Here is a 15,727-nt window from a genome sequence, read left to right as displayed (position 1 = left end):
GATCATTAGCAAGGACAGCTGCAGAATATTTTTCATTCTGCATGTTATTGACTGAAGCACACCTACAGAATATTTTTCACGCTGCAAACTATCGATTCTGTCAACAAATTTCTTATTTCCCAGGTGTTTGTTCGCCAATGATTAAATTTTTAACCCCTTAAAAGGCTTACCAATTTTTTAAGAATACCGTTCAGTAAATCTTGCTGACTTCGGTGCCCTTTTCAATTATATTTTAGTCAAGGAAGCGACGTATGTCAGTTAGAATTCGGCCATTAAAATTTCTTTCACCGCAAGTTCACAAAAATTTCTGTGATCCCACCTCGTCGTCTTTTCACCGCCACGAGACCCTCGCGAATTCCCTAAAGCTCGCATGGCGGATTCTTCAGGGTGCCTCAAAGACGGCTGGAACTTTAAATTACATCAGTAAAGCTGAACCGATTCAGATTCGCAAATTATTCGTGACAGACGGGCAGGCCGGTCGTTAGAAATAATTCACCGGCCGTGAAAGTCTTTTGAGTATCGCGCGCACGATGCACAAGGATCTGCGGCTCGCCTACAGTAATTAGAACCGCGAGACCACCCGTAATGATGGCCGACCAATTAAGGGCCACCTGGTACAAAAATCTGTCTTATCCCAATTAGATCGCCGCGGTGGCAACCGGCAAAGGACCAACACAACCGACGAGGGGAGGGGGATGTTAACAGGGAATATTTATAGCGTCCGAAATATTGCGTCTGTCATCTATTTTCGCACTATGCTCGCACATTTTCGCGAACTCGCTTCGGCAATGATTGAAACGTCAGCAGATCTCTCGTTTCACTTAAAACATTTTCCTAAGTAGTACAGTAGTGTCTTGATCTAAGCCGAACGGAGCTACACGATCTTAGTCGGTTCGCCTGTCCCCTCCACTGGGGGCATACTTTATTCGCGGTATTTTTCTGATTAAAATGTCGCTAAACACGATATAGTTTGAACTGTATTAATCGTATGTAGTGCGCCTAAATAGTAGCCCTGCACGATCTATGTCACAGCACGGACCCGAGGATTGGACTTAGATCAAGACTTTACAGTACTGCGAGTCTATTCCTTCGAAAAACATGGTGCAGATTTTTAAAAAATTTGTATATTAGTGGGGGAAGGTTCAGAAGGATTATAACAAACTGTAGAATCATCAATTTTGTCTCATATTGTTTCTACTCTATTTTTAACAAAAATCCTACCACGTATAGCCTCAATTTTCCCGCAAACATTTTTAGTTTTGCAAATGTTCTCTACTTGATTTCATGAAATAGCTGAGGATTTAATTATACGGTGTTTTATTAACACGTTCGCCATCAGTATTGTTTTGCCACATATTTTCATTACTATAATGTTTTATCAAATACTGCCAGCTTGCCAGCCACGAATATTTATTTTTGCAACTACCAATGCCTTTCATTCGATTCAGTGAAATGATAGGAGAAAAATTAATTACGCAGCCAGACTCGATTGTTCGAAATAGAATACGCGATGTAATAACTTCCGGTCTAAAACAGCAATGATCAATTTATACGCCGACACGAAAACACGTCGGCATTCGATCGATCAATTACACCGAGATTAATTATTCCGGAATCAATCAAAGTGATAGAGCCTGCCCGTCGGTGGTAACGGAATAGAAGATCATGAAAACGATTCGAATTAACGTCCCGTCTCCTCGCATGTGCGCCTTCCAAGAGATGCGCCGGCATCGTCGCGTTTGTAAACGTATGAGATGAATATCGTAAGACCTGATATTTTCGGTATGTCTAATGCCGGAGGCCGATTTCCGCGCTCCTCGAGCAGACGATCCGTTTCTCGAGATCGAAAATAAACGATCCATCGACCGACTGTTAACAAGAGGAGAAAAAGAGAGAGAGAGGGAGGAAGAGAGCGAAATTATCATTGATTGGTGCGATTGCGGCTGGAGTAGCTCTTCCGATGTCAGTCCGATGAGACTCTTCGATAAGCAATTTTCCACCGATACGCGGAATTTTTTATCGTTTATTGAGTCACCCAGTGGCCTGATTTGTTGAAAAACAAAAAAACACCGCTGAGCATCTCGTATCGATGTTCTCGAGGTAAAAGTCGTGAAATTTTTTCATCTTGAAACGAACGAATAGAATATGAAATGCACCATCGTGGTGGTGCACCGTGTTGCAACATTGATCCATTAGCAATCGATATTCCCGGAGATAATGTTCGCCCCGAAATGGTTAACGACATCTGGCCAAACAAAACCGAACTACCCTCGGTTCGCCGTTCCCGTGGTCTGCTGAATATTATGATTTTTCTGTCGCCGTCGTTGACGATGGCTGCGACGCCGGCGTCTCTGGCTTCCGTCTGGAACGTCATGCGAGCTCTTATTAAAGGTGGCGATTTATCGCTAGTAATAACGGTGTGGTCTGGTGCCGGTCTACGGCGAATGTCTCCCGAAGGTTTCCTAGGGGAATGGAATAACGTTGGTGGAGGGTTCGAGGCACCTAAGGTCGAATCCGCACTTGCCCTTTGCTTATCCCATCTTAACCATAGCCTGCGTTTTTGTTCTTTATTTTAAAACTGACCTTGAGTTCCCATGACACTCCTCACAGCTGCCCATCCCACTACTATCAATCTGAACGATGGACCACGACCTTGGAAAAAAAGGTAGACGATTTTTTAAATGTTAATACTAACCGAGGGAAAGTTTGAAAGGTTCATCCCAAGGTATGCGATTTATTTATATCGCGCCTGTTTCATTTTTATCAAAGATATAGTCAAGTAGACAGCTATTCTGACCACAGAGGTACCATTTTCTGTAAGAAAAGAAGGCAGCAGATTTTTTATAATTTTTATATCGAGTGATTTTATTATTATTATTGGGCGACGGTGATTACACTAGTGTAGTAGAATTTTTGGGGGGAGGAATTGTTAGGGGAAGATGTTTGATGTTGTCTGCAAGGGAATCGATGTAACCAACAATTCCTGACATTCTGTTGCGAGCTCGTACGAGTCGACGCCACTCGAACCGTCAGAGAGCTCGACTGTAACGAGCTTCAGGATTGATTAACCGTGACGTGGAGCAATCGAGTCTACTTTTACCGGTCTAAGCAAACGAGTCGACGTCTTGGTAAAGGATTAACCGATCCCCCTTAATTACAAGTTGATTAATAGGTTCTTCGACAGATTGTTTGGTGACGGGAAGGACTTCTTAACGATAGTTCGCTGGGATTTTTTTGCCGGGATTCTCCACCGACTAATTTTGGGCTGCTGGAAATATGTTTCCAGCACTCGTAGCTTGCCTCGAAGATTAATATCTTTTGCCGGAAAAGAATATTTTTGTTACTATTGGCGATCGTTATTAAATTTCATAATGCCTATTGGAGAAAGAATGACGTAAAATATTTATATTTTTAACGAGAATGCATCTGTTAGAATGAAATAAAAATTGTTCAGTGATATTTAAATGTCTGCAAAGTTTTCATTTTACCGGTGCTTTATACACTGATGAATTTCATGAATGTATACAAACTGCAGTCCATTTAAAAATCGTTACAATTTTGCTTTTATTAAAAAGTACGACGGCAATTTCACGACATCAAAAGTGTGTCGAATGACAAAAATTCCTCTTTCGATTCGTCCGAACGAATAAACCGGGGTCGTCAAGAGGAAATAATAATTCGATTGTTACCGTAAACGCAAGAGTCAGCAAGGTAAAATTTCCCGTTGGTTACAGCAAAAATGTTATTAGAATCGTTTCACAGCAGAGAAAGGGAATATCGATTGCACTTTCGACTGTCTGCGCACTGAAAAATCTAGGTCAGTGCTATCAAAGAGTGAATTGGATGGGCAGAGAAACTGAAAATACAGCTGCTGACGGCCGGGCCAGCTTCCTCGGAGCTTTTCCACAGCAAATCCCTTTTAGTCGTTACACTGAGCTATTAAGGTCTCGAAATGCCACGTGTCTCTACGTGGGTGTCTTCCACCTGTGTGTATATCATCCCTCCAATACACTAATACGAACACCAGTTTCCTCCACTGGAGCCAAAACGACCTTTAAACCTTTTACTAACCCCGCCAAACATTAAATCAAATTTATCTTCCGTCACTAAAAGCTGGGAAAATTTTTTATCGTTGGGAGGCAGTTAAATACCGAAAGATTATTTTTCCACGGAGTAAAATATTACATTGAAATTAAAATTGGAGTGCTAGGTAATATTTTAGACTGTTATTCCATTTCTCGACTATTTATTAATACTGTACTATCGCCAGGAACCCTTATTTTTCACTGGGATACATACCGTTTCGTATTAACCTGAGTAATGTGGTGGTTAGAAATAAAAATAAAAATAGTGGATGGCAATTTCAAGTGTTAGTAGAATTTTTCATTGCTGTGAAAATATAACTTTACGTTATTATATTTATATTGATTTATTCTTCAGAACTGGGGGGTGGTTTACACTCAAAGGACTGTACTTTCTCTCACAAAAAATACAAAAATTAAATTAAAATGCTATGAAACACACTCGACTGTTACTAAAATTGTCCACTATTTTTTAATATCCGCTGGTCCCTAAATAAATTTTTCTGCAGAAACTCAACCTCGGGGGTGTCTTTGCTCTTTAAAATGCAACTACCAGCTTTCTCGACAACATTTAAAACCTAGAGTATTGACAGTAGCAGGATTAAGCGGAATTTATGATAAAAGAATGTTGACTCACCATCCCCTAATAGGGGTGCAGAGACACAGCGGCGTCAGGTTTAAGCAACTAGCCTTGCACGTGAATTAGAGCACGCCGCGAGTTCAGGTGAATTGTCAAAGTATTCCGTGGGCATTTCTTCGCCGGGGGTGGCCCGTCGGGGGCGTAGAAAAGCGGGGAATGAGAAAAGTAGTGCAGAAGGTCGACTCGATTCTCGACATTCCACGGAATCCGGCGAAGAATTCGATATGCTCGGCCGGAGGACGCGAACCGGGACGAAAGCGGCACCGTGGCAGGAATCTCGAAACTCGGTCACCTTATTTCCAATTGAGCGGCCCGATAGCCCACCCTTGGAACCTCAACCACCCTCTCCAACCCCCCGTTAACCGAACAGGGTTGGCGGACGGGAAGGACGCATTATGCGAACTTTCCTGCAGATTAGTTGTCGCCCAGTTTCATATTTTACGCGACGATGCCCGGGCCATTCCGGGATTTGGCTTCCCGGCTTCGAAACAAAAGCCAACACGCGTCTCGCGGTCTACATAGCCGCTGGACTTTCTACAAAAGCGAGCCCGAAACCCTCGAGCTGGGATTTCGGGGACGACGAGCAGAGCAGAGCAGAGCAGAGCAAAGCCGAGCTAGGCCAGGCCGGGCCGGGTCGGGCCGAGAGGGTTCAACGAGAGGAACGGTTTAATCGGCGCTCGTTGTTGCTGCATCGGATTTTGATTAGCGCCGCCCCGCGTCACGTTCGTTCGTTCGTTCGTTCCGTTCGTTCGTTCCGTTCGTTCGTTCCGTTCGTTCGTTCGTTTGTTGACGGATGAAAAAATGCGTCACACGCGCTACACCCTACCCCGACTCTGTGTACATAACTTACGAGCGCGCGTCAAATATAAAATGCGCGCGCCGAGCCGCGCCGGCTTGATTCCACCCCCATAGCTTGTTACCGCTGAAACCGGGCACCATTCTTCTGGTTTCCGGACCTGCTGGGTGAACCTCTGATCTGGTACGAGCCACCATTTTTTACTATTTTAGTGACAGTTTAATGCACATTAATTTTTCTATTTCTTTAGAAACAGGGGTTGTAAAGGGAATTTCGATTTTTAATTCTAGGATTGGTCAGGGGATGGTAAAAATGTCCAAAATATTTTTAAAATTTGTTTCTTTTATAGAGGAACTTTGAGGAGGCTGATTTTGTGACAGAAAGATACTGTGTTTAATTTTTTTGTTGACACTTATCAACCCTTGTGCACTATTCAGGAAATTGGAGTATTTATACTTCGAAGATTGATGTGGATCATAGCTGACATTTAATTTTCAGAAGGAATTAATTATTAACTCACATACAAAGTGTGCAAATTATTATTTCCTGTGTATATAAATTACTGGAAGAATTCTGGCTTCCGTTAAATTGTTTACTTTCTAGACAGGATATTTAATATCAGAATTTTTCCTACGAACAGCAATTTGGAACATATTTTGCCGCACGTAAGGAGGAGTAAAAATTAATTCTACTATTCGAAGATTATTGTTGGCCATTAAATAGACTTTTCCATCACGTGTGTTTCCTAAGTGTGAAAAAATGTGAAACGTTGCTTCTGGCATGTAACAAGCCGGAACAAACGTTAATTATTTATTATTCGTAGATTTATAGTCGCATAGCATGTATGTGACGCATGTAACGCGCAGTAAAAAAGTTATACGATAGCGGGAGCGTAACGCTGTTGGTACGTGACGATAGCGTTACACAGGAACATGGAATAAAATTTATCAAAATGTTCAGTCAATAAATTGTACCGGTGATTACGAGAGTCGCCGTAGTCGTATATTTTTTTTCGAGATACTTAAAGCTTTGCATTTCGAATTGAGTCGAATTTAACGCGACTACCAACTCGATTTAACGGTTCAATTTCCCACGATTTCGCAAATATTATTCCGCGTTAATGTAAATCAGTACCGCACAAAAAAGCAATAAATTCTATCCTTTAATCGCGAAGTAATGAATAAACTGCGAAGAGTGCTCTAGATCCCGCACCTTTCGAAAAATAAATCATTGATATTTGCGGGAATATATAATTTACGCAAATTAAAAATGTTCTGCATCGGTTTGCAAGAAACAGGAGACCGATAAACATTGATTTCAACTATTGATAATTTGATTAAATTGCGAATAATATGATTTTGCGCGGTGGCATAAATTCGTTCGGTCATTTGCAATATTTTCTTTCCATTTATTAATAAAATAGAGAGTTACAATCAATTATAGAATCGTTGCAACGAGACTAAATCGTTCCAATTAGAACATATTTCTACCTTTATTTATTGTTTTTACTAACTTTAATTTTACTTATTGGATTTTGCGATAAATGCAAACAGTCGGTAGACCGGTAATTAATATTTGTAGGAATATAAAACGGTGGTTTACTTTCGTTGATTTTGTTTGGATAGCAAAGAGTGATTCGACGGTTCGCGGGTTTAATTTTATTTCAATCACGTCCGAACTGAAAACGGACCCTTTCAATGCGATTGACGATTCCTCGTCTCCGACGTAATACAGCGCACACCCCCGCGGCTCCCTTGACCACCCCTTTCGAACTCCCCGCCCGGCACCCTTGAAAACTGTCAGCATATTGCGCATGCATAATTGAACGTGTTCAAACAAATAACAAAGTTTTCGCATGCTGATGAGTACGCTGCCGCATCCGCATTTCGGTTGCCACCGACTGTCACTGACATATTTTCATTTGACACGCGGGACAGACTACCACCCCCGCCTGCCCCTCCGTCATTCGAGTTACTTGCGCTTCTGTAACGCTATCGATTAGAAAAATTCTCAATTTTCATAATAATCCTCCACCACACAAAAATTCACCTATCAGTGTTTTGCAGTACATTTGCAATGCACGTTACGTGCAAATTGTTCACGAATACACTTACCACACAAGTGCACCATTACTTTAAATAAAAATTGAATTTCTTCAATGCCTTCGTGATTAAGGGATCACTAAATCATCACCAAAAGATCGCCGATCTTTGAACTCCTGTAACTCCTTGTAAAAAAAAAACGCAAAAAACTCTACCTGTCCTCATTTTAAAGGTTAAAGTCTCTACTTTCACACTGCTGTATAGTTTCCTAAAAAAAATCTTTATAAAAATTTTTTGCCAAATTTTTTTCTTGTAGAGAGAAGTCTTCCCTTTCCAGCGACGTATCAAGACATTAAATGAATGTGTACATGAATTGTATTATAGTAATTGAATGTATAACATATTAATGTTAATGGTTCGGAATAAAATTAATCAAATGAATCGATAATGCCTAACACGAAGGTACAAGCGGGAGGACCCCATGAAATGCACGCCACGGCTTTGGAAATATTTAAATTTTATGTCTGGTCACATCACAGGAATGATCCACTGCTATTGGTTGACGCTCGAGGATACTGCTGAATTTTACGAAGCATAATTACAGGGAGGACGCGCGTATCCGGCTATTTTTTCCGAGCAGCAGAGGTGTACTTCCGGTCGAGTGATGCGATAACCATTTACGGCCGTTGCGTGAGCGCTCAATCCTCTTTTGTTCTTTTTCCAGCCATGGGCGAGAACTTACGGTATGCTGATCCTATGATTGTATTTTACGATTGAGGGAAAAAAGACTTCATCGACGAAATGGGATTATAATTAATAATAATGAATTTTAACATGCATGGGGACCGATGCAACTCGTAGGATAGATTCAGGACTAGTTTGTGAAAACTGTTTTTCTCATGTGTAATTGACGTGGAAAGATTCTGATAAGGCAATGTTATGTATTTTAGTAAATATTTTCAGGGTTTTGATATTGAGGGTGAGTGGAGACTTTAGTTGACAGATTTCTCGGCCGTGGCGCCAGCTTACAGACTAACCCCACGGATAATCTATCAAAGCACTATCAACTGTGTAACCAACTATCCAAAGAAGGAAAGTTTTACATTTTGACCACTGTTAAAACTGACGATTAAATACCTTCCTTAATTAATTTAGCAGACACTTTGTGAGAACCAATTTTAACCTACAATTAACAGGATGAATTTTCAAAAATATTCTCTTTCTGCAAATGGTAAATGGTTTTTGTGTTCCTATGGGATTCGAAAGATGAAAACGAGCGGAAGTTATTGCTTCATTAGACGCGAGCAGCAGCGTTTCCTTTGGTCAACAGGCCAGCACTTTTTCATATATTTTTTTTTTTTTTGAAAGACCTTTTAAAATATTTTGCATATTAGTGGCTTATGCTACCCCCAGCAGAATCCTTGTTAGTTGTTTCAACGAGTTTAGTATGCAAATTGACATAAAGGGTATATGCGCGCGGAATGTAACTCAAGTGCGGGACAGGCGGATAATGAGGGGTACGTTTTACCCTCGGGGGTAGTATGTTTTACACTCAAGCCGCTTATGTGTTCGCCCGATCCTAAAAATCGTCGGTACAGGCGGAGGCATTACCGTTGTAATTTGTTGAAGGTCTCCCTCCACCCTTTCCCTGAATAGCGATTTCAGAAACTGGCGAACAAATTATGTATACCTTTCAACGCTAAAACCTGGGAAACGAAGTTTATCGCATTCTTCCTTCAGAGAGCACTAATTCAACCGACCCATCGTTTCACTAATTGCCTACAGCTTCAATACACATTCGAGAGAAAATTCTGAAATATAAATTCGACCAAAAATATTTTCTCATATTTTTATGTAGGTCTCTTTGTACAAATTGAAAATGTTCTGCGTCCATTGCAAGAGACAGGAACAAATTAAAACTTTCTTTCTTCACCTTAATAATTTTAGAAAGTTTAAAATGACGCATTAATACTCCTACATTCTTTTAGTCCTTTGTTTTAAATGTCACCTGTGCAATTTTCTTTATGTACTTACAAGTACCTGCTAATTTCTGAAATATAAGGAAGCTAGTATTTGTATCGTAAGAATTTTTTAGACAGTGAAATAAACTTCTTTTAACTTGCATAAAAGCTGAGATCTATGACTGTCTATTAACAAAATGAATAATGATTCACTAATATGTGAAAAGATGTAATCAGGAGCCGTATCGCATGAAGCTGTTACACGTGTAAAATCGCCGTTTGCTCGGTCGCGTTCTCGCTTGTTTAGCAAATTTATTTATACCGGCTGTAACGGCGGGGATTAAAGAATTCATTACTGTTATGGCGGCCCGTTTGTTACGCCCGCGTATTCGAGGTCGCGCTAGAATCGCTCTATTTATTTTACAGCGTCATAGGTTCTTTTTTTATTGGGTAATTATGCAAACTGCAGAGCGGCGTAGCGGACGCTCGCAGCGAAAGCTTCAGCCAGTATTTTTGGGTTTTACGAGTATAATCGGACGGTTGTTCCTTAGCAACGCGTGATAAATGCGATCAAATTTGCCCCGGAGGCAGACCAGAAAAAAAAAAAAAGAAAGAACTCTCGCAATTAGTCGCGATTATTTCGGGACAGCCGCGTTTCAAAGATGTTCAACGAACAAAATTGAAAAAAAAGAATTAGGGCTACATCGAGACGATCGAATCGCCACTTGCTCTGTTTTTTAATTATGAGCTATAGAAACTGGACATCGTGACGGAATCGTGTTCACGGCTTTTTCGGATCACGCTGTTCCGTCATAAATTATTCTAACCAATCGATAATATACATGCATGACGTGGATTCGGCCTCGCGTTTGCGAATTTAGGTTGCGTATGTAGGTCGCGCACACCGCGCAGCCTAATTGTGAGCGGAAAATAGTAATCCCTTCTTTGAACCGCGAACCATCTCTTCCCCGGCTCCTTCAAATTTACTCAAGAAATCGACGAAGATGCCAGCCTTAACAGCAGCAATACTCGCAGCAGTATTAAAAGAGAAAATCCCTTTGAGCGCCGCCAAAGGCAAATCCTTTTCCATTAAAGGAGGAATTCTACCAACATTATCAGACCCGCTTAAATAACGTTCGATTTTCCCGGTGCGTTTAAAAGTCCACAATAAAATTCCCCGTAAACGCATAAAAATCGGAGCTCTTGTTCCCGGAAGGACCGACAAAAGCGTCGGGCTACGTTTCTCTCTATCCCTCTCTCTCTCTCTCTTTCTCTCTCTCTCTCGGTTCGCATAACAGAGATTCGAGCAGGAGTGGCGCTCTCAGAATTTCGCACACGTCCCGTTCCGCTTCGGTTGGCACGGGTAGCTAAATCGACGAGCAAAGACGAGGCCGGAGATCGCGATAACAACTGAGGTGTGAACACATGGAGCAATAGTTCGGACTTTGTTGATTAAATGTCAACAAACGCCCGGCGAATCGAGGTGTGTCCTGCACCTGACGTCGCAAGGGTTTGCTAGCAGACTTTGCGATGCTCAAGAGAGTGAGTGAGAGAGAAAAAAGACGAATAGGAGAGCAAGGGGGAGGAAAGGTCGGGCTAATTGGATGTCGGAGGCGCAATCTTGTGGTCTCCATTTGTCATTCGAGAGCGCGAGAGGCGATTTATCCGAGGAGCTTCTCCTTTTCTGGCTTTCTTCCCATTTCCATTTTTCTCCAGGCACACACCCACACACACACACACACACCTTCTCCTATCGAGCAGATCGTTCGCACACGCGGCTTGTCCGAATTCGGTAATCGGCCACGAGTCCGCACGAATCCTCCAGGAATCTAATTTCCTCGTCGAAAATTCCGCCATTTATACCGCTGTACTCCAGAATCTTTTTGCGATCGGAATATATCGAACACGGTAAGCGACACATAACGCGCCCCTTAATTATGTGCAATACCACGCGATAATATCGTATTTTGGAATCGGATAATTCGCTGTCCACGCGCCCGGTAATTAATGAAACGAAATATGCTGTATACATTATTTGTCAAGAAGACTAAAAGCCGAATTGTATCCGGTTTCCGTAATTAATTATTGTTCGCCGCGATCGGCACTGTTTTTACGTTTGCGGGACGCAAGAATGCCCGTAACACGCGTATCAATTTACATCTATACTGTGTCTCGAAAATAACAGAACCAAGCTGCCATAAGGTGTCTTCTGGAAGACTCAATTTTGCAGTTTTTACTTCAGTATTTTCACTGGGTTTCTAACAAGCGTCTTCCAAAAGATTTTAAATTTTTAAAACAGTCTTGAAAATAGTAAATATTTATACAGTGTTTCTAAAACATAGTGAATTCCTGGCTGACAAGTGTTAGTCAAGTAAATAAAATGTTTGAAAGACTTACTTCCGTCTACCCTTAATTTACGTGACACTTAGCATTAATAAATAGGTACATACCCTTCTCTGTCTAATTTGATTTTCCGTGTAGAAAAATGGCCAGACTGGCACGGGAAGAAAATATTTTAGAATTATGAAACTTGTATAATTGCTACCTTCGATTCTATCGAATCGGTTTGGACAGCGTTGATTCCGATGACAGAAGTATTACAGCCGCGACAGAAGAGAAGAGAGAAAAACCGTTCAGAACAATGTCTTATTGTGTACAGTTGAGAGTGTAGGATCTTTAGCGTTGCAGTGAAATGAGATCGGTGCGGACTGGCGCAATTTGGGGTGCGCTGTGTGCGGCCAGTAGTATTTCTTGGCAGCATTAGGTTAAATACGCGTTTGCGGAGGGAAGTAATGGGCCGGGATCCGCTTTTACAATCAATTACACAGGTGTTGCCGGGGCAGATGTAACGGGGATTGGTTCTGATAACCAGACAAGAATGCATAACAGATCGATCAGAGGTTCCCGGAGCCAGTGGGAAACGAGAAACACGCGGTTTGCGAGAATCTCGCGGCGTGTCCGGGCTGGAGAACTATCTTGGCCGGAGCTTTGTTTCGCTCGATTGTTCCTTCCTGTTTGATATATTGACGAGCGGTAAACTTGGCGTTTAATGGCCTGCCCCGTGGCATGAATAGAAACATCGTCCATTGCCGCTCTCTGCCCCCTTTCTCTCTCTCTCTCTCTTTCCCTCTTTCTCCCTCTCGCCAGGATTTATTACGTCATGACGTCGCTGTCTGACGGAGCTGAATGTTTTCACTTTGAACTTCGCCGGGGCCGAGAGATGAAACTTCACTCCCGCCGAGTGGAGATTTTATCAAAGAAGTTCCCCTGGCTCGCGAGACCTTGCTTCCAGTTACCGAAGGTTGAAGCAACATTATTGCACTTGGAGCAGATTCAGAACTTACTTCTTGTTCTGTAAAATTCTCATCGACCTAACCCCTCTTCTCGTCACCGCGCCCCCTTCGCCGCCCACGCTCCGCGAGTTTCACTTTCGTCCCTTCGATTCGTCTCGCGACGAGACCGCTCGCGATTGACAGTCATTAATGCCTGGCGGAATCTCTGAATCCATCCGGGGTCCGTCGATGTCTGCTCAATTTTAATTTCTCCGGCGATCTGCATTGTTAACGACGGTGATCGACCCGCGGTACCTCGTTCGGCCAACAACTGTTACATTGTTTCCAATCTATTGGACACGTTTTGACAGAAAATAAATTTCTATATCGCTCCACTTTGTTACATTGCAGACAGAAAATTCTTATTTTGCGTGAAGCTGTCTAACGATCCCAGGTTAATTTATATTCGAGGTCCCAGTAGAAAATTGGCACGCTCCTCCCCTTTCATCACACAGTAGTCCCACAAATAAAATTGTAAGAGCGCGTTTTTCAAACAAGACGGTCACAAAAATTATCTGAGCCTAACAAAAAAAAAAAAAAAAAAACTGCTGTTCCTTACATTTCGAAAGAATCGTCTTGTCTCCTGGAAAAATAAGTCCGGAGGCAGCTGTAAACGGACAAACCACGTCGTCAGGAAGCAGAGTCTCAGCACGGCGACTTAACGCCAGGGGGAGAGGAGGCGTAAAGTTATCAATCCTGAAGAGGCGAGTACGCTGTTCGTCGTGACCAGTGTTAGACGTGAATTCAGCCTAAAGACGGCTCTGGGTCGCGTGCAGTCGCGGTTTGAGCTCGCTGGCGAAAGTCGCGCGAGAGATTAAGCCGCCGGTGATAAAGAGGAGCAGGTGGTGGGTCCCAGAAAGCGGGGGTCTAGAGAGACCGGGGATGGTAACAAGGGAGAAAAGAAAACGGAGCCAGAGTTGCCGGTAGAGAAAGAGAGAAATAAAGAGCGGGCGAGCCGGGGAAAGCGAGAGACAAAGAAGAGAGACAGAGATATATATATAGAGAGAGAAGTAGAAGAAAAAAAAGGAATAGGAAAGAGTTTCCCTTACGGGTCTGAAATCCGGAATAAGAAGTTCCGGACTGTTCGAGGCTGCGGGCTGTTGGTAGGCGATAGCGAGAGCCGAACGTGAAAGCGAAGGCGGAGAAAGGGTAAGAGTAAGAATAGGAGAGCAGCGAGGAGAGAGAAAGAGAAAGGGAGAGACGAAACGAGGGTGAGGAGAGAAGAGCGAGATAAATCGAGCACCCGGGGGCGACCAGATAAAAGTCACTAACAAGTAACAAAGGTTTTGCCTCTGGGTAAAGAAGGAAGAAACGAAAAGTGGGCGGCAGGTGAAGGATGGGGGAGGGGGGCGGCGGCTATCAGGAGGGGGCCACAGTCTGGAAGAGTGGGGCGACCGGCTACATATTGGTTCCAGCATCTTCTTTTCGCCCGTTGCTTCCTCCTCCATCGAGGCTTTTGTTCTCCCTCGGCTCCGTTCGTTCCTCCCTGTCTCTCGGACCCGGTCCGTTACTTCTATTGGAACTAACATCCACCTCAAAGCACGATGAAGCTTCAATTGTTTCTGGCCAATGCTACCTACGTGCGCGCGCGGGGACGGCTCGAGGAACACCGACCAAGGTTACTCGATTGACAATTGGTCCCTCGTGTTCCGTCGCCGGGACAATACTTCCAGCTCTCCCATTTCACGAGCCACGCGAGAAGAGACCATACCCTACCCTACCCTTCCCTTCCCTTCTCTTCGGGCAACTTATTTCACCGTTTATCGGCCAATTTCCAATTGCACCGATGCGACGAATAATGGACACCTACTGCACACGCTGACTGACGGATTGTCCGACCGAATCATCCTCTTCTCTGGAAGAAAATATTTCTAGAACTTTACGAGTTGTAAGAAATCTGTCCTTCTACTAAATACTATCGAATTGTCATTTATTTCATAGTCTCTAACCCTGTCTAAGGGTTGAATTTGATCTGAGAAATTCAATTCGTCTATCTGACCACAACGAACACTCTCATACGTAATAGAATGCTGTCTTGACGTAATATCATCTCGAAATTTACTCCACTGACAGTGGAGTTTGAATCAATTTGTCCGTGACAATTTCATTGTAATTTTCTCCGCCGGTACATGCGAATTAAATCGCCAACGTAGACTCTCTCGTCAAACCCTTCCTTTTTACCGATCTAATTTAATTTGCGCAGGATTAGACTGCTTCCCAGGTAAACTAGCAACGATCTAATCATGGCGGAACGACAGTAATATCCAGTTTTGGAGGAATCGCCGTGGCGCAGCTCGGTCAGAGTAAAGTGGAACGGAGGAAAACAGTGGCTCGTTTTCACGCGTTCTCGGCCCCGTTCCCGTGCAACAATCGGGGTTCTACTGTACAAGCATTTCGGCCGAGAAACGTTTTGCGGAAGGTTATCGTCCTCCCTCCTTCGCCCCGTAGCCAGAAGACTGCGGCGTCTTTCGTCTTCGTCTTTGCCCGAGACGTCGACAGAGCCAGGGGAATGAAATAAATTCCGCGTTTCTGAGAAATTGGAGAGCCCCAAGGGTAGAAGACATTTTCTCTGGACCCTGCCTCTCTCTCTCTCTCTCTCTCTCTCTCTCTCTCTCTCTATCCTCCCTTCTTCTCTCTCCCTCGCCGCTCCACTCCCGGAAAACTCCTTATTCCGCGTCATCTGCTTTTCAATCAAGGTCGGGTATCGGCTCGGCTGAGATGAAAAGGTGAGCTCGCCTGCCTCCGAACCCATAGAAGGTCGAGGCGACGGCCACCTTGCCTCTGGCTTCGAGATAAGTTGATATCATCCCCGTAACACCGTCATTTCACCGACCTTGCGCATCCACCAACTTCTTTTTTAATTTTCGAATACGG

At 43.2% G+C, this 15,727-nt stretch overlaps 1 protein-coding gene across 1 annotated transcript in view; it reads right to left on the bottom strand.

Annotated features, from left to right (window-relative positions):
• LOC143355003 (uncharacterized) overlaps positions 1-15,727 on the bottom strand; it is a 305,544-nt gene that overhangs the window by 196,307 nt on the left and 93,510 nt on the right. The window lies entirely within an intron of this gene.

The sequence above is a fragment of the Halictus rubicundus genome, chromosome 6, assembly GCF_050948215.1.
Source record: "Halictus rubicundus isolate RS-2024b chromosome 6, iyHalRubi1_principal, whole genome shotgun sequence".
Classification (NCBI taxonomy): Eukaryota; Metazoa; Arthropoda; class Insecta; order Hymenoptera; family Halictidae; genus Halictus; species Halictus rubicundus.
Note: the sequence above shows the minus strand (reverse complement) of the source record. Positions and strands in the feature narration are given on the sequence as shown.